Source organism: Equus asinus, chromosome 20 (assembly GCF_041296235.1).
Source record: "Equus asinus isolate D_3611 breed Donkey chromosome 20, EquAss-T2T_v2, whole genome shotgun sequence".
Classification (NCBI taxonomy): Eukaryota; Metazoa; Chordata; class Mammalia; order Perissodactyla; family Equidae; genus Equus; species Equus asinus.
Genome location: NC_091809.1, coordinates 59,019,045 through 59,042,902, shown reverse-complemented (window position 1 = coordinate 59,042,902; position 23,858 = coordinate 59,019,045). Strand labels below are relative to the sequence as shown.

The following is a 23,858-nucleotide window of genomic DNA, read 5'->3' as shown; positions in this document are numbered from 1 at the left end:
TTAGCCCAAATCTGTAAACTCAGTTGAATTCTAAATTTAAATAACATCTGATATATAATTCAGTCTCTTTTGGATAAAACTGTTTTTATGCTTCCTCCATTTCTGCTTCTCTCCAATATGGATCTAGAACCATGGGGTAGGAGCTAGGGGCTAACGTGACCACATAGAGGCAGGCAAGAGGAGCATTCCCAGAGCTAAGTGCTGGGTCCTTGTAGCATCTTCTTGGCTCCTCTGGACCCAGACAATGCCATGTCTCCTCTGGTCAGTGGTGTCCTACTAGCATCTGATGGTTAAGTCTATAGCTCGTGAACTCAGGATATTTTCTTTCTTGGTTCAGTCAGATCCCAGCAGAGTCAGAGCCTAAGGATTTAGTCCTCCACTTTGGTCCTTGCTTGGGCTGAGTGGTCTCCCTGGTATCTTGCTGTAGCTCTCACTTGGGGACCACTTGCTCCCAGTGCAGCCACCTTTCCTTACAGTTCACCAGCCAGCATTATCAACTACTCTCCATGTCTGCTCTGGAGCATGCAGAAATTGTGGAACTCCTTCTACGCTGCATAGGATTTAGGAAGATTCTAGTTATATCATACTTCTGTTTCATTCTGCTTTCACTGCTTAACAAAGGTTGAATCCTCAAACTTCTCTTCTTGCCATTCTCTACTCACTTCCTAAAAGTGGTCTCATTTAGCACCATGGCTTTAAATATCGTCTATAAGCTAATGACTCCCAAATCTGTATCTACATCCCAGACCTTTCCCCTAGACTCTAGACTTGAATAACCAACTGCCTCCTCAACATCCCCACTTGGGTGTCTAATAGGCTTTTAAACTTACGTGTCTGATATGGAACTCTTTATCTTCCCCCCAAATCTACTCCTTTCTCAATTTTCTACTCAGTAAATGGCACCTTCATGCTTTCAGATACTCAAGTATGATATGTTAGCATGATCCAAGACTTTCTCACACCCCACATCCAATCCATTGGGAAATCCTTTTGGCTCTCCCTTCAAAATACATCCAGACTTCATGAACTTCTTAGCACCGTTCCCACTACTACCTTGGGTCATGATACCACCCCCTCTCTCCTAGATTAGCTTCCTAATCGGTCTACTTGTTTCCAACCTTGACATAAAATCTACCATCAATATAGCATCCAGAGAGATGTTTAAAAATGTAAGTCATGTTATTCTTCTGTTCAAAATTTTCCAAAGGTGTTTGCTATTTCATATGCCTGACCCCTCTTCCCCCAGATATCCACATGGCTTGTTCCCTCACTTCCTTTAGGTCTCTGCTCAAATATCACCTTTTAGTGAGACTTTCCCTGACCATTTTAATGGTCATATTTTTCCCAGTTTTATTGAGATATAGTTGACATATGGCAGTGTACAAGTTTAAGCTGTATAGCATAATGACTTGACTTACATATATTGTGAAATGATTACCACAATAAGTTTAGTTAATATACATCATCTCATACAGATACAAAAAAAAAAAACCCCAAAACTAATGTTTCTTTTCTTGTGATGAGAACTCAGTATCTGCTCTCTTAATAACTTCCAAATAGATCTTACAGCAGTGTTAACTGTAAGCATCATGTTATACATTACATTTCCAGTACTTATTTATATTATAGCTGGAAGTTTATACCTTTGACCTCTTTTATCCAATTCCCCCATCCACCACCCCCCGCCTCTGGTAACCACAAATCTTCTCTCTTTTTCTATGAGTTTGTCTGTTTCTTTGTTTAGATTATACATACAAGTGAGATCAAACAATATTTGTCTTTCTGTGTCTAAATTATTTCACTTAGCATAATGCCCTCAAGGTCCAGACGTGTTGTTGCAAATGGCGGGATTTCCTTTCTATGGCTGAATAATATTTTTCATGGTCATCTTAAAATGGCAGCCCCTCTCCTGCCAACAACTGAAATTCTTGACCCGTTTAATGCTTTACTCCTCTTTCTAGCACTTATTTTCACAGACCTGTGTTTGTTCATTCGTTGTCCCTTTCTCTCAACTAAAAGGTAAGGGTGAGAACTTGATTATGTTAATTACTTTATTCCCAGTGCCTAGAAGGGCACCTGGCTCACAGTGACTGCACAACAAATTTTTGATGATATACTGTCTCCACTATATTGCTTACATCATAGTATAAGAAAAGTCCAAGAGCTTTTCCAGCATTGCTTTTGCTCCAACCCCAATTCTGGGTCTCTCTGATGTCATCCAGTGAGCTGTTGGAAGAGTCGCTCTTTCTCTCTTCTACCTTATGATCTAGGGGTGTATTTTTTTTCCATCTATGTTGTGAAGAAAGTAAGATGGAATCTTAATATTGCAAATTCAAAGTATATGAAATTTGGTATTATTTTAAAGATTTGACTAAAATTTAAGTTTAGGACAATTCCCAGAACTGCTTCTACAAACACACTTAGCTTTGCCTGATGTGTAAAAGAACAGGGTTTAGCAGCCGGCCCTGCTTCCCAGTGCTTACGTTCCTGTGCTTGGCTTCGGTGGCTGAGGGTTTCACTGGTTCATAGCCTGGGCATGGACTTAGCACCACTCATCAAGCCATGCTGAGGTGGTGTCCCACATAGCAGAACTGGAAGGACCTACAACTAGAATATGTAATTATGTGCTGGGGGGCTTTGGGGAGAAGAAGAAAAAAAAATAAAAGGAAGATTGGCAACAGGTGTTAGCTCAGGGCCAATCTTTGAAAATAAATAACTAAATAAAAGAACATGGTTTATTAGATGTAGGTATAAAATAGAGAAAGAAGAGGGAGGTAATAATCACAACATAACTAATCCGGTTAAAAGCTACAATTTATTGTATGCTGACCTTGTGCCAAAAACCTATGTATGCTGCCTTCACAATGGCCCTAGAAAGTAGACATTAATAACTTTGTCTTACAGATGAGGAAACCAGGGCCTGAGTCATTAATAATTTGATCAAAACTAATGGGTTTAATAAGGGGCTGAGCTGGGATTGCTGACTCTAAATTTTTTCCACTGTACCATGTTGCATTCACAGTTGTCTCCCAAAGGATGTCAGCAGCTTATTTGTTTTTGAAAACTGTCTGTAACATTGTTGGAAAATTATTTTAAAAGGCTTTCAAAGAAGCACAGCACGACGGCTTCTTGTATCGTGAACTAAAAGAGCCCACAAATTTTGTGACTGTGCATGTCATCAAGCTTATTTGTCTAACATTATGTGCTGGCTAATGATCATATTGCTTCACCAATTACCGTGATTATAGAAAGATCTTTCATCTGGAACGGTGAGGGTGGCCTTTGGCAATGCAGAGAGGGGAGAGTGGACAACACAGTACATCACAGTGGGAAGTGGGTGACCTGCCTCCATCCTGAGCTTCCACAGAAGCAGCAGGACAATGAAGGGAGAAGAAAGGTAATTACCTAAGTCTGAGTGATGACTGCTGAAAACCATCCTCCCCACAGTGGTTAGAGCCTGGGTTTTATGGCTTTACATTAGCACAGCAGGACCTAATGCTGATAGCCTGAGGGCGAAAGCTCCATCTTTCACTTTGGCGCTCATGCCTCCATGGCAGTTTCTCACAGTCCTGCTGTGTTTCTTAAAGGCCTCACAGGGCAGTCATCCATCAGGGGTGGCATTGATCATACCCACTCATAACTTAGGCGTGTTACCTTAAGTCACATTGCACTGCTTCTCATTAAACCTTTCTCTCTTTTACTGGGATGCTGTTCAAATAATAGTGATGCACACACAACAACACTTTGGTAAACGCAGCCTGCTCTTTCCTAAAGTTGTAAGCTTCTGCCTGCCAAATCACAGGCTAGAGAAAAATAGGCTCCACAAATCACTCTGCTCAGTGATTTGAAAATAAACTTAAATGGTGTGACTCATTAGTATTCACAGGTGGAAAATAGTACCTGTTATTTGTGCTCAGTTATTGAAGCAGTGGAGAGGTGATCCTGTAAAACAGGTGGAAGTGGCCTCCAGAGTCATTTTCAATTGTAAAGTCTCTATACGTTACATTCTTTCCTAATTAATATCAATTGTACATTCTACAGTATATTCCCCCAGCACTTCCGGGCCGTGGATGTATTTATTATTATCTCGTTTGAGAAGGAGGACAGTGATTGACAATGATTCTCTTTACAAATCCCAAGTGATGTATAATTTGGTTTTCTAATTGTGCATGTTTGCAAAATCTGCTTTCTATTCCTGCTAGATTACTGAGTTGAAAGGCTCGTCAGTGTGGAATTATGTTTTCTCAATAAGGTCTTGGGTCTGCTTTGTGCCTATAGTGATGACAAAATTTGAGCATTCTCAGCATTATGGGGTTCTCACACATAGGAACAGGCAATTATAATGCACTGTTATAACTGCTACTGTAGCTATGCCAACAGAGGGCAGTGGAAGCCAGCTGGAAGCCAATAGAAGCTTCACTGAGAAAAGTAACACTTGAGTTGGCTCCTGAAGTGTGAGTGGGAGCCTGACAAGCAAAGAGGTGAGAGAGAGAAAGACACTTTACACAGCATGAATGGCATATGGAAAAATTTTGGAGCAGCAAGCCTTATTTGGAAAATGGTGATGTTTGCTGTGCTTACAGCAATTACGCTATCTTTATCATATTATTCCAGTAAACAATGCTCCAGTTGGTCCTTTTGTTTCATGACTTATGTGGAATTTGAGACGTCACTTAAACCCTAACAATAATCACATGGTGCTTATGATAGGGTGAGTACTAGGACAGAGGGGAGCCCTGAGGCTTGCTAAGAGCAAGAAGCAACTTCTGCATGAGGTTTGAATTTTGGGAAGAATTCTCTCCTTGCTCTGTGACTCATTTTCCCCACTAATAAAACAAAGGCATCAATAGCCCTCTGTCTAAAGGTAATCAACAAGTGAAATATGACGGGGGCCAAAGCCAGTAGATTAATCCTCCTCCCTGGGGGCTCAGTAATGTTTCTGGGGGAAGGGGAGGCAGAGAGAGGTGCCTGGGATTTACCACTGTGGCTTCTTTGAGATATACTGGTGCAGCACCGTCTATGTGAACTCTGGAGCATACACTCACAGGGGTACATCAAGGCTCTGGGAAAACAAAATGTACCTCTAAAAAATATGTTGGGAACACACATCTGGAAAATGCTTGGAATCTAGGATACACATATTATCCCTTTATATACTCTCAGAGGATTTGGGGTAACTAACTTTAGAAAAGAAAATCATCAGGAAAATATACTCACAAGTCTTCACAGCTTCTTTCAAATGGGTAATCCACAAGTTAGAGTGAGCAAATTTTATGTTCAAGAATAAGATCAATTCTCTAGAGGGAAAGAATAATTTATTGCCACAGTGGAAGAAAAGGAAGACGAATGAGAGTGAAACTGTGAAAACTTCTTTCTGAGGGTGCAGCTGTGGGTTTAGCTTTTCCCTGGATTTTCCATAACATTGGTATTGAGGCTGACATTTTTCACCATGTTTTCCTCGCCATAAGTAATTTAAGTATCCCAAAAGCGCTAACGAGATAACACATGGAGGATCCAAGGGTCCTTTTCGATAATGCTCAGAGACACAAGCCATAAGGGAGCAAAGAGCCTGAGGCCCCTTTGGTAAACCAGGTAGACAGGACAGCAAAAAGCCCTTTCTTCTCACCTGCTTCTTGTACATCCCAAAGTGCCGAGCTTTGCATTTCATACAAGAAAGCCACCTCAAACTCAACCCTCAGAGGGAAGATTAAGTTCTTCGTCTGGCTCCCACAGGCCTGTGGACAGTTCTCAACATGGCAGAGAGAGCCTTGAGGCTTAGGAAGGACAGAAACAGCTACTGGGTGAGGTGAGCCCCTTAGTTTCCATTCGCCTTTCTTTGCACAGAAAAGTAGGGCTCCTACTTTCTCCCTTGAATGAAAGGCAACATAAATTGATTATAAAATCGTTGAAGAAGAAAAATGGTAAGAAAAAAATAACTAATTTACCTGATTTATGGAGGTCATTAACAACCTACTAGGATGTTCTGATTCACTTGAGACAGTAAATTTTATGTGACAAAGATGACAGTTGAGAAAAAGTAAGTGGGAGAATGGAAAGGAACAACATTTTGTTTTCCCCTTGTCCTCACATTACATCTTCCTCGCTTCTTACTATGGAAACTCCTACCCTTTTCTATCACATATGCCTCGACTCCTTTCCAAGTTGAAATTGAACCACGCTGTCTTGTCCTTCATTTGACCTAATGGGTGAACTCAGTTCTCTTGACAGTCTTGTGGTTTGGGTTTTCAATTTTCTTGCTGTATCTAATAGTCTCTATTATATGCTGGTCAAAGCATTGACTTTGAGATTAGATGGAATCTTCCCTATTGGGAGATAACAATTTGCTTGGTTGTGAATGAAATAAAATGAAATGAAATGAAAGTGAAAAAATCATGCAGAGCTGAAGACTGTTTATCTCCACACTATCCTTTCTTCATTTCTTTTCTTTACTTTCAGATATAGCATGACTGACTCTGTGAATTGTAAGGGACCTCAGTGATCAGCTAGTCTAAAAGAGTTTCTAAAAGAGTACATGGTATGATTCTAGATTCTATAAAGGGTAATTATTTTTTAAATTTTAATATATATTTATTTTAATCTATATTACAAAAATTTGAATAGTGCAAGGAAACCATGATTTCAAGGATATTATTGTATAGGATGAATATGTACATGGATATGGCAATCATCATAAGGATAAGGATGACTAAAGTTTGGGAAACACTGACATCTACTTTTTTCTTTCAACAGTTGCGGAAACCGAGGCCCAGAAGACAAGTGACAAGCCCAAGTTTGCAGAGCGAATTCCCTGTAGACCTGGGGCTTAAATGCAGGATGTGGGACTCTTCATCAATGCATCATTTTCTTCATTTTCCTAAATGTGTAACACTGTTCTTTCCTATACCCAGAAATCAACAATCGTTTTGCAACAATATTGCTAAACCATGTATCTAACTTCTATGCTTCAGATACAAAAATATACTTTGGGAAAAATGTTTAACGGGATACCTAATTGAATATTGATTTTGATATTGAATACTGAAAAAGGATTTTTAAAGGCAGTCCGTGCTGTACTTGACTGTGAAGTCTGAGGGTCTTGATCGGCTGGCAGCCCTTCACATCTATAGTGTGTATAATTCTCTGTAGTAGGCCTGTCATTCTCTTTGGATTATATTCTACAGTTAATCAAGGACAGACAACTTTAACGGCTAATTTGGATATCATAATGAGACCTGTTTTCTATGAAACCATGTTTGTGATCCACATCTGATTATTCTGTCTTTTTCTTCCATAATTTTCACCCTATGTCTCTGCTACAATGGACTTGTAACAACAGTAATCATAGCCACCGCCCATTAAGCCCTTCACTAGATTCCAAGCATTGTTTTAAGTGCTTTTTGCTCATGAGTAAGACATTTGTACTCATCCAATCCTCATACCAACCCTATAAGGCAGGTCCTATTGCTATACCCAATTTAACAATCAGCAAACTGAGGCACACAGAAGTTAAGCAACTTGCTCAGTATTAAAGAAGGAGTAAGAGGTTTTTGTCCCAGGCAGTCTGCTCTTGGTCTTCTGTTCATAGCAGACCCAATAATCTTGTCCCAAGTCTTTAAAAAATGTCCCTATAAATTTGTATCTGCTTGTACACTGTGTAGCACTGAAAACTCTGCATAGTCTGTATAGTTGGATGGTAAAACTTGTTTTAAAAACAGCTTTGTTTTCTAATTCATGTTGTTTATAAAAATACTGTCACACATAATTTGACAAAGTCCCTTAAAGAGGATTATGGGGGCTTAAAATTGGTAGGGTAATTAAAATATATCTTATGCAAACTAACTTTTGAATTAGGCAAAGCAGAATGGATAAGTGAGGAAGTGCAATGAAAAGGGTGATTCAGAGTGAAAACAGCAATGACTAACAAGGGTAATAATAATGACAGCAGTGACAATGTGTTAAGAACTTAATGTGTGCTTAGCACTATGTGAATACTTGTTTATATACTTAAGTTCTCCCAAGAACCGTTTGAGGTATTTGTCTTCATTCTAATTTTTTTTTTTTTTTTTTTGAGGAAGATTAGCCCTGATCCAACGTCTGCTGCCAATCCTCCTCTTTTTGCTGAGGAAGACTGGCCCTGAGCTAACATCCGTGCCCATCTTCCTCTACTTTATATGTGGGACACCTGCCACAGCATGGCTTGGCAAGCAGTGCCATGTCCGCACCCGGGATCCGAAACAGAGAACCCTGGGCCGCCGAAGCAGAACGTGCGAACTTAACTGCTGCGCCACTGAGCTGGACCCATCATCATTCTAATTTTACAGGTGAGGAAATAGAGACTCGGAGAGGTTACATGTCCCCGTGACCCAGCTGGTGCTAGCAGAGCCATGGTTTGGACCCAGGTCAAGTTGACGTGCTTCCCCTCTTTTTATTCCTGGGAGCTCATAGTGCATCTCTGGCATCTGACACCATGTTCTTTGGTTCTGTTTTTGGTTTGAGTCATGAGAGAAGAACATTCTGAAAATTTTTCCTGCCTGGATGAGTGGCTGACCCTCTAGTTTCCAAGTTAGTCAGCAGGGTTAAGGAGGCCTTTGGGGACCTCTCAGCAAGGATTGCTTTTACAAATCTCCTAAGTGGCTCCATCTCAGAATTCATAGTACCATCTTCATTTTGATTTAGCCATTCTGATTCCTCTTAAGTGTCATCCCGCTCCATTAATCACTTTATTTGTTGGGGAGATATGGGTCTGGATATCCTCTGACCTATTCAGAAATCAAATATTAAGGATATGCCATTGCAGAGGCATTTTGGGAGAAAATGATCCACAGGCTCACAGGGTTATTCTAACTCTCTCCTGATCAAGGTAGCCTCTCTAAAATAAATTTATAATCTTCCAGAGCAACAATTTTGAAAGCAACATATTCAATTGGTTGTCTGATTCATTTGGTAAAAAAACCAAAAATTTATAAATTTAATGTAAATAAACCTTTTGTACACAAGCAGTAAGAAAAGTTCAACTTTCCAAGAATAGTCCCTTTGTTGTTTTGGTTTTTTTTCAAGTTCCGCCCCAGATTGGGCTGAGAGCTGTCTCTGTAATTCTGAAATTCTGAACCATGTATTTCAACGTGACCTTTCCGACCAATAGAAATGAAGTTTATTCTCTCTTCTACATGACAGCCCTTCACATATTTGAAGGCAGCCTTCTTGTTTTCTCCAAATTGTCTCTTCTTATTTGAAGATTAATTAGAAATTCCTTAAAACTTCCTTCCTTCATGAAAGGCTAATAAGTGGATACTTCCTCCAGAAAATTTTAGTGTCCTAGATAAACACAGCCTTGTTCATTTTTGGTTTAAAAAATAGGGAATGTGCAATGGTAGAATACCACTTGGCCTCTTTTCTCTTTGCAAGGCAGGCTTTAGGATGATGATAAATATTTGTCTAAACTGTGCAGCTGAGCCATATGCAAATTTGCATAATGGCACTCCAGGTGACGTGCTGCATGGTAATTACTTGTAACTTGATAAAGCTGGATTTGAGCAACACACTCATGACTGGAGGCACCGTCAGCAAACCAGGAGCCCTCAGGATGTCTCTTGTCACCTTAAACAGCATTAAGGAAGAGGGGAGATGTGGCAAGAGACAGTGGGAAGCTGGTTTACATGACTTCTCCAAGGTCACAAATATGTGTGATTTCAAAGAATTTCTAAGAGTGGTAGAAGATATTTGTCTGCAGTACAAATGTTTCGATTTGATCAGTCCAAAATTTCAGGGTCTTTGCCAAGACTGATTTGGCCAGACAAATGAGTGAATGAGAGGAAAACATGTATTAAACACATGACATGCCATGCCCTGCAGTGGTTGCATGAAGGAGAAATCCAGGCTGTGCTAACCAAGCTTCCTGCTTTTCTGAGGAGCATTTGTCTTCCTGGAAAAACACTTCCTTTTAGGCAAAGATCCGACACTTTTCTACAGAGCTCTAAGGAAGTTGATCAAATCAAATCAACAGATTCAACAATTCAAGTAAAAAGCATTGTGTTAGGTGCTGGGAAGAAGGAAATGAGTAATACATTCCTTGTTACTGTTTCTTTTTTTGTACCAGTCTCTTGGATTTTGAAATGATTTGTATTGCTATGAGATAAATAAAAATTCCTCAAAAGCTAGGTGATATGGCAAATGTTGATACAATGTCAAGTTTAAAAAGGATAGAGGACAGAGATTGCTTTGAGAGCCTGTGTAGAGGAGTGGGCGAGAAAGCACATCTTTGGAGTGTGAATTCTTGCCCCACCACTTGCCTCGGCGCATGATATGACCTATCCGGACTCTAGTTCTCTTATCTTTGATGTGGAAATGATATACAGCTGTTACCTCACTACCAATGAGATAGTGAATGTACAGAGTTTCAGAGAACCCTGGCCCATAGTTCAAGTTCAACATATATTGGCTATTTATGTGGTATCTGTACCGTGCCAGAACATTGGAAATTATGTAAACACTTGGAGTGAAGCTAGAAAGGCAATGGAAAGTTAATAGTTGGTTAATCAATATGAGAATATTTGAAGGGATCTGTCTTTCAATTTGTCTTGAAAGACTGTGTGATAAATACAGATTATAAAATAAAAACTAAAATTAGTATATAAAAACAATTTGAAGGAGAAAGCAAAGACACAGTCTCCACCCTCAGGGACGTCATAGTCTGGTGGCAGAGACACAAGTATAGGTACACACTATAAGTGTAGTTAGTAAAAGCTAGAACAAAGGAAGGAATGATGAACCCTGTGGGAGTGGGAAGCAAATGACCAGAAATATTTCCTAGAGTCAGTAATGTCTGAGATGCAGTCAGCAGGAGCAATAATGGTGTCAGGGGTCAGTAGTACAGAGAAGGGGGGCATTCTAGGCAGAAAGGCCACAAGTAACTATGGGTGATACAAACCCTCATGCCAGATGCTATGAGGCAGAGGTGAAGATTAGCGTGACATATGTTGGTGCTAGTTTGTGGAGGGTCTTAAACATCATGCCAAGAAGTTAGGGCTTTGCTATTTACTCTGTGAGTTCTTTCACCCAAACATGTTTCTTGGAAAATGTATATGCTATGAGGATGTGTTAGACATCCTGACATTGTCTTCCAATGCTTAGTTTCTCAGTATATCAAAGAGGTGAGAATGACAACGTTTTAACTAAGATGATTTGTGGGTAAAAGAACAAGCAAAAACGTGCTAATTAGGAATAGTAGTGTCTGAACTACTAAAAGCCATGCCATTTTATCTATTTCGTTTGGATACTGGCAGTGAGAAGAAGGAGCTGTGACCTTCCTCAACAGCATCGCCTACAGCATCCTCATGGAAATTAGCATAACCAGACAGCTTTCAGACTCACAGGTAAAGCTGAAAAAAATGTATAACATTTGAAAACAGAGTAAAGTTTATCCCTCCAAACAAATCAATTCACCTTTAATTACTGATATAAAAATGGATCCAGTTCAAAGTAGCTTGGCTCTTCCACTTACAAGTGAACTAGAGTTTCACTTATACAGATTTTGACAAATATGACTTTAAATGCAGTAAATTCATTTTATAATAAAGCCCAAGGAGGTGGTAACTCCTGAGATTGAGTGTTGGAAGAAACGCTGGCTTTTGGAGTGAGTGGCCTGGCTATGAGTCCTGGCTCTGCCATCACAGGTCTGTGTCATGTTAGGTGGAGTCATAGGGCAATCTGAGCCTCAGGCTCCAAAGACGTAAAAACATGATTAAAACAATGCTCCGTCAACCAAGACTGATAGAGGAGACTTTCCCTCTGCTCTCTGCTTTTAGAAATGAAGCAGGGATCATGTGATGGGATGACACCCAATCTACTTATGTTAGGTTGTGAACTTGTTTGCATATTGAACATCCCATAGGAAGCTTCTTCAGTTATCCAAAGTGATATGCTCTTTTCCACTGTCCATGAAGCACAGGGTGCTCTTGGTCCATCTTTTGTTTTCCAATTTCTGATGGAAAAATGACTGCATGTTACGTACTAAGTGCCATATGCTCATTTTAAACACTTCACATATATTAACTCATTTAGTAAATCTTATAAAATTTGAGTGGATTTTATTGTCTCCATTTTAAAGATGAGGAAACTGAGGCATAAAGAGGTTAAGTAACTTTTCATGGTCAGGTAACTAATAAATGTTGGATCTGGAGTTTAAATTCAAGTGGTCTGACTCCAGACTCAGTATGCTTAACCACTATACCACATTGCCTCTCTTAGAACTGTGGGTTCTTTCCTTTACTATAATAAAAGAAACAGCATCATCTCTTAGCCTCAGTGTCAGAAAGTGATGGGGATGGAAGAAACTAACAATGACCCATCGAAATCGACAGCTTCTTCTCAGATCCAGTATTACGTGCCATGGGATGTTCCTGGCCTAGTATTGTCAGCACAAATCTGATTTTTCAATAAAGGCCAGAACTCAAAATTTTCAAATGTGTTCTGTTGACTTTTAGATGCTTCAAACTAATTATAAAATTATAAGAACTCAACACAAGCCATCGGTGGTTCACAGGACAACAGTTTATAGTGCTGGTTGAGAGGCGTTAATAGCATCGTGGTTACAAGAACAGCCTCTGCAGCCAGACTTCAAGTTCAAATGCCCACATCATTACTTGTGAGTGAGTGAGTCATCACTCTCTTTTGCCTCAGTTCCTTTGCTTGTAAAATGGGGTTCATGACATAGATGGGGATAGATGACTCAAATTATTTGTATGAGGATTAAATGAGTTAAAATAAATAAAGCACCTGAACATGCCCAGCACACGGTAAGCACTGTATTAGTGCTTATTATTAGCTATTGTTATCATTCTGTCCCATGACATGATACCAATCTTCCACAACGGATGAGGAACTTGTATAGATCTGGGTGGCAAGTGGAGTAGGAAATAAGTTAGCCTTCTTTGGAGAAGAATGTTCTATGAGGCCATCAAATGATTAACATTAAAAAATTATCAAATTTCATGATGTTAATACCTCCATTTCACTTTCAATCTAGTTTCTACTTCAATTTTTATCAAGAAGAGCCCAGAGAAAATTATTTCCCCATAAAAATAAAACAAAATGAAAACTGATTTTTCATTTTTACTTTTCCTTCTAGTTTTTAAAAAAATCATAGTTTCTCCTAGTCCTTTCCAGGGAATAAAATTAGCAGAACAGAGAATAACCCAATATTGAGTTCCCAAGGTGCACAGAGAGAAGTGCTTAATCCTATAGGAAGCAATGACTTTTTCTGGAAAGAAAAATACAAAAGAAAAGAGAAAAAAAACAAAAAAAGAAGAAAAAGGTTCATCAATTTCTGAATGACGGTAATTAAACTCCAGTAAGCAGCTACCCAGAACAGTTTTCTGTCCAGATGACTTAAGGATATGAATTTGAATTGGAATAAAGTCACAAAGATTTTTGCAGTGGTTCTCAATCTTTAATATGCTAAAGAATCACCTGGGAGCTTGTTAAAATGCAAGTTCCTGGACCTTATGCTGGAGAGTCTGTCAATTTAGGTCCGAATGGGGCCCAGGTATACATTTATATTAATCAGAACACTGCATTTGGAGAAACAATGTTCTAAAATAAGAGCTTAGGGTGTTAGAAAATGTGGTTACCTACCCAACAACCACTGCTTCTGCATTTTTAACTAAAACATTCTTCAGTATCATGGGCCCTCTCTCGGTTCAAGGGGATGAATGTTGATTTGGTCAAACCAGAGAGCGTAATTCCGTTCACTTGACAGGCATAGGCGTGAGATGTCACTCTGGGCAATATGATAAAATGGTAAGTCTTTTGGGGAAGTTTCTCATTTTGATTGAAGAGAGAAATGCTCCAAGTCACTCCTTTTTATTTTTTTCCTTTGCCTCTGGATGAAGCTGTGTGGGGAAATAATACTTGCAGCTCCTTAATCCATATTCTAGCATAAGCAGAGTAGACAACACACCGAGGATGATGAAGAACAAAGATGGAAGAAATATGCGTTCTTGATAACATTGTTGCTGATTAAAATAACCTTTGAAATATCTTGCCTCCAGACTAGTTGAGATAATAGACTTCATATAATTTAAACTGCTTTTAATTAGATACCCCGTTATTTAAAGCTTAGAGCATTATGTGATACAAATTTTGTTCCAGAATGCTGTAAGGAACAGACCATAAAATATAGAAGTTGCTGAATGAAGTAGATAGAATGGAGGACAGTGATGGCCGCACCTTCCCAATCTGGGAAGTTGGAGACACCTGTTATGCAGTCACAAAATATTTGGTGCAACTACCCATTGTTTCTTGGAATGCAAATTACATTCTGATCTGGCTTTAGTTTAGAAGAAATGGAAGGAAAAATTCAGTGTATGGAGACTTGTTGGCTGTTTATAGACTCCTTCAGTAAGTTTCTACGGGAAAGACAAATTGTCTGAGTGTGGCCCCTGTGAGAACAAAGAGGAAAAAAAAGCCTTTGCTAAAAGAGGTATTTTATGCCTATAGTCTGAAAACTGCGTTGACTGAGAGTCTTTTAATCTGAAGTCTCGCAGTGTTGGAAAAGTCAGTTTCTGCCCCCCAAGCTAAATCTAGTTTATGAAGCAGCAGGGAAACAAGAGACTTATCAGAAGATAAAATTAATAAGTTTGGTGCCTCAGGCCTCTTGCAAATATCCCCCGTTATTATTTCTAAATGAAAGAGATGCAAGTGTGTCTGCAAAGATCGAACAAAGGTGGGAGTTTCTCCAACAAAGGCTATGCTTTTCAAAGGTCTTAAGGTAGAGGCCATTAAACCATGGATGAGGAAGGTCAGGAGGCAGAGGTCAAAGGACAGACAGTGGGTAGGAAACAAAAATTCCAGAATTAGCAACCACATTGAATAAAAAGTTTTACCTGTGGTAACTAACCCCTGAAAATGACTAAATGTCTGCCAAATTTTTGTATCACTGTGTTGCAAAAGAAAACCTGATCCTGGCCTAAACGGCTTATGAGTGATTAACATCTAAGGCAAAACTGAACCAACATGAAGTAGGTGGCTAAATCTGTGCATACTTCAGAAAAGCTGTTTCATATTGCTTATCTCAGATATAGTCAGGAAGGATGAGCTACCCAGAAAGCAGAACCAGTTTTATGGAGGACAGGAGACAAGGGAGACCATCCCCAAGGGCAGAACCAGGTCTACTGAGGACAATGGGCAAGGGACATTGCCCGCAGAGGGCAGAACTCAGGCTTCCAGATCAGCTATCCTGGGAGTTGACCGTGCTGGTTGGGCAGAGTCCTCATCATTCCTGTCCAGATGAGTAGGGACGAGTTTGCACCAGCGTCTGCATTGCCTCTCATTCTACCCTGTCTAAATGGAAGTTTTTATAGCAGTTATCTTCTTCCACTTCTCCCAGTGTGCATTTGTGTGTTATGGGTAGAAAACTTGTCTTTTAGCCATAGAGTTGCACATAGGGAACCAATGAAGAAACTGCATCACCCAGATGTCCTGGACCTGCAGCCAGATGCAGAAATTAGATGAGACTTGAGATTTTCTCCCTTTAGGAAATGGGAGAATGAGTGTCATGTAAGTGGGAGGCTGTTATTTTTAGCATAAAGAATGGTACATGTGGGGATTGGGTAGTCAACGGAATAGAAGGTGGTAAACTATTGTTGAATACTCAATAGCTCTTTCTGCCTCCTGTCACTGCAGACTGCCTTGTTTAAAGACTTCAATTTTCTTCTGGTATTAGGAATACATATGCTTCATGAGGCTTCTCTCTAGCCTTTGGGGGAATAAATTTTGATAAGACGAAACCAATCTTGGCAATGTCACTATCAGTGGCAGTCATTAATTTAAGTGTGGGCTGTGACTACACCATGGTCAATTAGACAGCAAGAAAACTCTCCTGAGAGACTTCTGGGAAACACTGCTTCCTGCAGAAATGAGAGGTGTGTGGAGAAACCCTCCTCCCACCTCTTTTAGCCTCTGGAAGACACCGTGGGAGGAGAGTCTCAGCTGGGGCAGTCATCTTGCAACTCTATTGGAACTACTGAGCCATAATGACAGAACCAAAAGATAGATGGAACCTGGGTCCCAGATGGCATTGTGGAGCCTCTAAATGAGCCTTGGATTATTCTGGCACCTGATGTCTTGTGGAGTGAGATAACGAATGCCTGGTGTTTAAGCCATTAACTGGGTTTCCTGTTACTTGTAGCATTAAGCATCCTAAACAAAAGAGAGAGACAAGGCCTTCCTTAAATACTACATATAGGGCCAATATGAAATGTTTGTTTAACACTCAGTTTCTTGAGTCAAATAAACACCTGAATTTGAAGCCAGACTCTGCCACCTAGCAGCTTAAACAAGTTGCCTAACCTCCTTAAGCCTCAATTTCTTGGTTTGTAAAAATGGAGATAATAAAAACCTACTTGATAAGATTGCTGTGAGGCATGAGATAATGTACATGCAGTAAGCATTCAATAAATGTTAACTGCTTTTCACTATTACCATACTGATAAAGAATATTCTAGCTTTACCCTGAAGTAGAAGCTGTTGTTAGTGTAGCATACCAGCACTCTGATTTAAAGAGTGTTCCCCTGCATTTTAAATAAAACAAAAATGCCAGTTATTCTGGGCTTCACTGCATCAGAATTAGGCTGCTAAAGAAAAATAGGAGCAAGTTTCTTTTGCTGCAGTGGAACTTTCTCAGCTTTGCCTATCTCCCAGAATTGCTGGGTTAAGCAAGCATAGGTGACTTCTACAATTATCTAGGTGGCTTAGTTGGAATGCATGATTTCTTGCTGATCAAGGTAATTGATGGAGAGAAGGAGATGTCTGAACAGGGAGGCTAAATTACTTTCACCATGGTACTAGGCTGTGTTGGTATTACTGTTGCTATGTTGATTTAAACCACATAATCATTGTTGCCATTCTCTGTGCTCCTGGGAATTGGATATGTCTCCATAAAGGATGGTACTCTATGCATCCATGGACCACACTGGAGGTTCAAGTCCAACCAAGGACTGGTGATGAGATGGACATATTTGAATGGCCCAAGCTGAGATGGAAGGGAAGGATGACCTTCTCACACATTATACAATTCCTGAAAAATTAGATTATGCCTCAACAAAATATTGGCAAACAGAATAAGCAATATAGTAAAAGGATCATATGCCATGATCAAGTGGGATTTTTACCACGGATGCAGGGATGGTTCAACATACATGAATCAATGTGATACACCACATTAACAAAAAGAGGGGATCATCTCAATAGATACTGAGAAAGCATTTGACATGATCCAACATCGATTTATGATAAAAACTCTCAATAAAAAGGGTATGGAAGGAAAGTACCTTAACATAATAAAGGCCATATATGACAAACTCTCAGCCAACATCATACTCAATGGGGAAAAACAAAAAGTCATTCCTCTGAGAACAGAAACAAGACAAGGGTGCCCATTCTTGCTACTCTTATTTAACTTAGTACTAGAGGTTTTGGTGAAATCAATTAGGCAAGAAAAAGAAATAAAAGGTATCCAAAGTGGCAAGGAAAACGTGAAACTCTCACTGTTTGCAGATGACATGATTTTTTTTTTTTTTTGGTGAGGAAAATTTGCCCTCAGCTGACATCTATGGCAATCTTCCTCTATTTGTTGTATGTGGGATGCCTCCACAGCATGGCTGATGAGGGGAATAGGTCTGTGCTGGTATCCAAACCCTTGAATCTGGGCCACTGAAGCAGAGCATACAGAACCTTAACCACTCAGCCACAGGGCTGGCCCCTGCAGACCACACGATTTTTTATATAGAAAATACTAAAGAATCCATTGGAGAACTATTGGAAAAAGTCAACAACTACAGCAAAGTTGCAGGGTACAAAATCAACTTACAAAAATCAGTTGCATTTCTATACTCTAATAATGAACTAACAGAAAGAGAACTCAAGAATACAATCTCATTTACGATTGCAACAAAAAGAATAAAATATCTAGGAATAAATTTTATCAAAGAGGTGAAAGACCTATACAATGAAAACTATAAGGCATATTGAAAGAAATCAGTGATGACATAAAGAAATGGAAAGATACTCCATGCACATGGATTGGAAAAATAAACATAGTTAGAATGTCCATACTACCTAAAGCAATCTACAGATTCAGTGAAATCACAATTGGAATCCCAATGACATTCTTCATGGAAATAGAACAAAGAATCCTAAAATTTATATGGGTAACAAAAGACCCTGAATAGCTAAAGTGATCCAGAGAAAAAAGTACAAAGCTGGAGGCATCACAATCCCTGACTTCAAAATATACTGCAAAGCTATAGTAATCAAAACAGTGTGGTACTAGTAACAAAACAGACACACAGATCAATGGAACAGAATTGAAAGCCCAGAAATAAAACCATACACCTATGGACAACTAATCTTCAACAAAGGAGCTAAGAACATGCAATGGAAAAAGGAAAGTCTTTTCAAAAAATGGTGCTGAGAAAACTAGACAGCCACATGTGAAAGAATGAAAGTTGACCAGTATCTTTTGCCATACACAAAAATTAAAATGGATTAAAGACTTTAAGATACGACGTTAAACCATAAAACTCCTGGAAGAAAATATAGGCAGTACACTCTTTGACATCAGACTTACAGGAACCTTTTTGAATACCATGTCTACACGGGCCAGGGAAACAAAAGAAAAAATAAACAAATGGGACTTCATCAGAATAAAGAGCTTCTGCAAGGCCAAGGAAACCATGAACAAAATGAGAAGACAACCCACCAACAGGGAGAAAATATTTGCAAACCATGTATCCAACAAGGGGTTAGCCTCCAAAATATATAAAGAACTCATACAACTCAAGAACAAAAAACCAAAGAGCCCAATCAAAAAATGGGCAGAGGACATGAACAGACATTTTTCCAAAGAAGATATACAGATTGCCAACAGGCACATGAAAAGATGTTCAACATCACTAATCACTAGGGAAATGCAAGTCAAAACTACAATGAGATATCACCTTACACCTATCCAAATGACTATAATTACCAAGACAAAAAACAACAAATGTTGGAGAGGATGTGGAGAAAAGCGAACCCTCATACAGTGCTGATGGGAATGCAAACTGGTACCGCCACTACAGAAAACAGTATAGATTTCTCAAAAAGCCAAAAATAGAAATAACCATATGATCCAGCTGGCTCACTGCTGGGTATTTTTACAAAGAACTTGAAATCAACAATTCAAAGAGACTTTTGCACCCCTATGTTCATTGCAGCATTATTCACAATAGCCAGGACATGGAAGCAACCCAAGTGCCCATCGACTGATGAATGGTTAGAGAAGATGTGGTATATATATACAATGGAATACTACTCAGCCATAAAAAAGACAAAATCATCCCATTTGCAACAACATGGATGGAACTTCAGGGTATTATGTTAAGGGAAATAAGCCAGACAGAGAAAGACAAACACCGCATGATTTCACTCATATGTGGAAGATAAACTAACACATGGACACAGAGAACAGACTAGTGGTTACCAGAGAGGAAGGGAGTTGGGGGTGGGCATAAGGGACAAAGGGGCACATTTATATTGAGACTGATGAATAATAATGTGCAACTGAATTTCACAATGTAATAAACTATTATGACCTCAATAAAATAAAAAAAATTAGATTGTGAACTTGCAGAGCATATTATTCTGAGGAAGACGAACATGAATGCAATAGAAGTTGCTAGTTTGTTCACTATAGTTCTCTTAAACTGTCTTGTACCTGATCATGATGACATTTTATTTCAATCAGCACTTCCAGACTTGTTGCAACAGTCAGTCTCTAACTAGCTGAGAATTACCAGCCCCTTATCATAGATCTAATACTGGAAACTACAAACTCAATTTCTACTTTAGCTGCCATTTCAAGGGTGACTTTAAGCGGAGGGGATGCCTTTGGGGGTATTGGTAGAGGGGGGCAGATAACTAGTTTCACTCACAAAAATCCCAAGTCATTACTTCCGACAAGTTGCTTAATCTTCCTGAACTGTTATTTCCTCATCATTTCCTCACCCTTAGAGCAAGGCTATCAGGCCTTTACCATGGGATTGTGATTAGGATCAAAACCGCATAAAGAAAATGAAGTTTGCCTTGGTTGGTTTGTTACCACATCGTATGTAACTGGCTAGGCAGATTATAACCAAAAGTGGGCGATATGTTCAGAAATGTGTACTCAAAGTATAAACTCTATGGGGTGTGCAAAATTCACATGGAGGGCCCCAAGGAAGTCACCTCAGAGACACTGTTTTCTTTCAGAGTAGCTAAAACAATGAAAGACATGCTGTATGGATATTTAAGAAAACAGAGGGAAACAGGTGGCTTCAAACAGAAGTACACTTTACAAGTCTCAAGGGCAGATGCTCCAGATTAGAGGGGTTCATTTGCATGAATAGTTGAAATCACTGTGCAGAGTGAGTAATGGCAGGACTCACTTTTGTACTGCAAAGTGGCCTTAGTGACAAAAGACAAGGTGTGGCCTTCTTTCTGTCCCTGGTCTCTGGACTCAGTTTCTCTTGGCCTGTGCTCAGGTAGAATCCTCTTACATCCTCAGATAGCTTCTACTCATCTTTCACGTCTCAACATAGGTGACACCCTAAGAAGGTTATCCTGACCCCATGCCCACCCCAGTTCTGAGCTAGGCATTCCCTGCTGTGTTCTCCCAAAGTATCCTGCCCATGCCCACCATTGCTCTCTTATGCTCTGCTGTTATAAGAGAGTTATTGCCTGCCCACTCATTTTCACTCTCCCCAAACTGTAAGCTTGTGAGGTCAGGGGCCTGGGCCATCCTTGTTGACCACTGGGCTCTAGAACAGAGCCTGACTCATAGGATGTATAAGTATCTGGAGCAAGAATTCACGCTTGAATGAAAATTAATTGTTATGACACTTTGCGTTTCTCTCTCTGGGAAACACATTCACTTAAAAAATTTACTGAGAAACTTTAAAAAATGCACAAAAGAGTGATGAAATCCCATATAACCATAATCCAGATCCAACAATTATTAAGATTTAGCCACATTTGCTTTGTCTTTCCTTTTTTGTAATTTTGTTGTCAATCTCAGAACTCATGTCATTTAACCCAAAACACGATCATTGTCTTACTTAACCACAATGCCTTTATCATACCTAACATAATCAGCAACAATTTCCTTGTATCACCTATTGCTTAGTCATTATTTCAATTTCCCTGATTGCCTTAAAAATGGCTTTTTACAATTGATTTATTCCAATTAGGAAAAAAAGAGTCCCACATTTTATTTGGTTGTTATGTTTTTAATTCCCTTCTACCACCTTTTTTGTTTCATGCTATTGTCTTGTTGAAGAATTCAATTTATTGTCCTGGAGAATGTCCCATATTTTGAATTTGTCTGTTTCCTTGGAGTGTCATTCATTTGTTCCTCTAGCCCCATATATCCTATAAATTGGAAGTTGACTCTAAGGGCTCAATAAGATTCAGGGTCAACTATTTTTGACAAGAATATTTCAGAGGTGATGCTGTGTACTTTGTGTTACATCATATTGGGAAGCACACAATGTCTGAATGTCCCAGAGCACTATTTTGTGCAGCTACTTGATTGAATGAGTCCTCTATTGATAGACATTTGTTTGTTTTCCCTCAGTTGTTTGTGAGCACAAATAACTCCACAAGGGACAACCTTGTGCATAAGATATATCTTTCTGACAGCGTATCTTTAATATGGTTTCCTAGGGATGTGCTTGTCGCTTCTTTGATGCTAATTTGTTTTTTCCATGGATGTTTTAAAAATTATCTTTCTCCTTCTGAGTTTTAGCAGTTTTACCATGGCGAATCTGTAATTTTGTCAGTTGGAAAAATTCTCAACATCACATTTTCAGGTATTGCTATGCTTATTCTCTCCTCTGAATCTGAACTCCAATTGCTTTCATGTTAGACCTAACTGTATCCCCTACATCTCTTACATTCTTGTCTACATTTTCTTTTTCTTTTAAGTTGGATTATGATTCTTTCAATTACTGTTTGTTTTGTGTGTGAGGAAAATTGGCCCTGAGCTAACGTCTGTTGCCAATCTTCCTCTTTTTGCTTGAGGAAAATTAGCCCTGAGCTAATATCTGTTCCACTCTTCCTCTATTTTGTATGTGGGATGCTGACACAGCATGGCTTGGCAAGCGGTGTGTAGGTCTGTGCGTGGGATCTGAACCTGTGAACCCGAGACCACCAAAGCAGAGTGTGGGAACTTAAGCACTACACCACCAGGCTGGCCCCAGTACTTAATTCTTAAATTTAAATTTTTGATTGCCTATATCTGTGCCATCCACACAGTGAAATTGCCCACTTCTCACGGATCCTCAGGTCTTCTAGTTGACTATCAGAGTTAAAAGCATCGCTATGTCCCTGAGGAGGTGTTGGCTGGAAGTCCTTCTTAGGTCTGTACATTAGGACACATTTTAGAATCCAGGATCAACCTGCACAGGTAAAATTTCCCTATCAGTGTAAATTAAGCTTCTCATAATCAACTTATTGAAATTTTCTTCTATCTTAAAACAAATTCGAATGAATCTGTCGCTGTGACATTATACTTGATTAGTAGCTTTGTGAAGCTTTAAAAACTATCATACATATTAAAGTTTCCCCAAAGGACATGCCCATTACACTACCTGTACATCTGAGAAGGGAACAATAGCCTTTCTTACTTAATCAAGTATTCTGTAATTGTGTAGGCAGTCAATTTCTGTTTCTCCATTTGTATTATGACTAAGTTAATTATTGTTTCTATACTTGAGAAATATTGTTTTGGCTCATGTTTTCATTCAACACAAAAGAATGGAATTGCTCAAGGCAATTGGTAGAGAAATGTCAAGTCCCTCAGATTATATCACAGCAAGGCTATGATTAGCAAGGCTGTGTCTGGAGTTAGCTTGCAACATGGGGTTGCTAACCTAAGCATTCCTACCATCTCACTTCTGTGCTCTGTGTTCTCAGTTTTCTTTTACCTCCATTAATGCCTATTCAACATATCTTGGGCTTTGGAGTTAGAACATCATGAACTCCCCACTCTACCTCCTGCCAATTGAAAACAGCATTGACCAAATCAATTGTAAAGACTGGGATGCCCCCAAAAGTGGAGCATGGTATCTCATCACTGGTTTTTCTGCTTATACACAGGAGATGCTGATATGCACCCTGTTGCTCTTTGAAGAAAAAGAGAGAATTGGAGAAACTTGACAGAGAGAAGAGAAAGGGCAGTAGTGGGGCTATCTGCTTACCCCATCACCATTTTGTGTGTACACAGGACACTTGAGTTTCTAATGACTCAATTAGACACTATAGATTGTAACTGAGGAAGAGCCATTTTGCCACCCAAGAGAGTTGGACTTTGGGCGAGGAGACCCCAGCAACAAAAAGGCCAGTGATTGCACTCTGGAGGTGTCAGGAGAGGGAATTAATGAGGTTTGGAAGAGGTCAGGCTGGAGCCAAATATTCCATTTCTCTCTGTATAATGGAGATGCAGCTGAAGGAGTCTTTCCATACACACCCCTATCCCGAAACATACCATTTGGATGCCTGCCACCTGGAAGATACCCATGGCCAGTCAATGCTGCCATGAGAACTGGTCAAAACTAATATAGAGAATGATATCAGTAGATTTCCATACCAGGAAATAATGGACACCTACGATTACTTCTTAAACCTCAACTGTCTCAACATGGCCATTCACCTGCCCTTTTTTTCTCACTTTTAAAATTTTGTATGAGACTGAGGAGGAGTTCTGGGATGGAAACTTTTAAAACTGTGCCTGGTGACGCTAATGAGCAGCTAGAGTTGAGACCTTCCAAAATCCTATGAGAGGG

At 39.5% G+C, this 23,858-nt stretch overlaps 1 long non-coding RNA gene across 1 annotated transcript in view; it reads left to right on the top strand.

The window, feature by feature from the left end:
* Positions 1-23,858, top strand: part of LOC139041224 (uncharacterized) — a 69,141-nt gene that overhangs the window by 36,894 nt on the left and 8,389 nt on the right. Inside the window, exons 2-3 of the long non-coding RNA XR_011496050.1 lie at positions 6,751-8,321; positions 11,283-11,372. This is a non-coding gene — a long non-coding RNA (uncharacterized lncRNA). The remainder of the gene's footprint in view (positions 1-6,750; positions 8,322-11,282; positions 11,373-23,858) is intronic.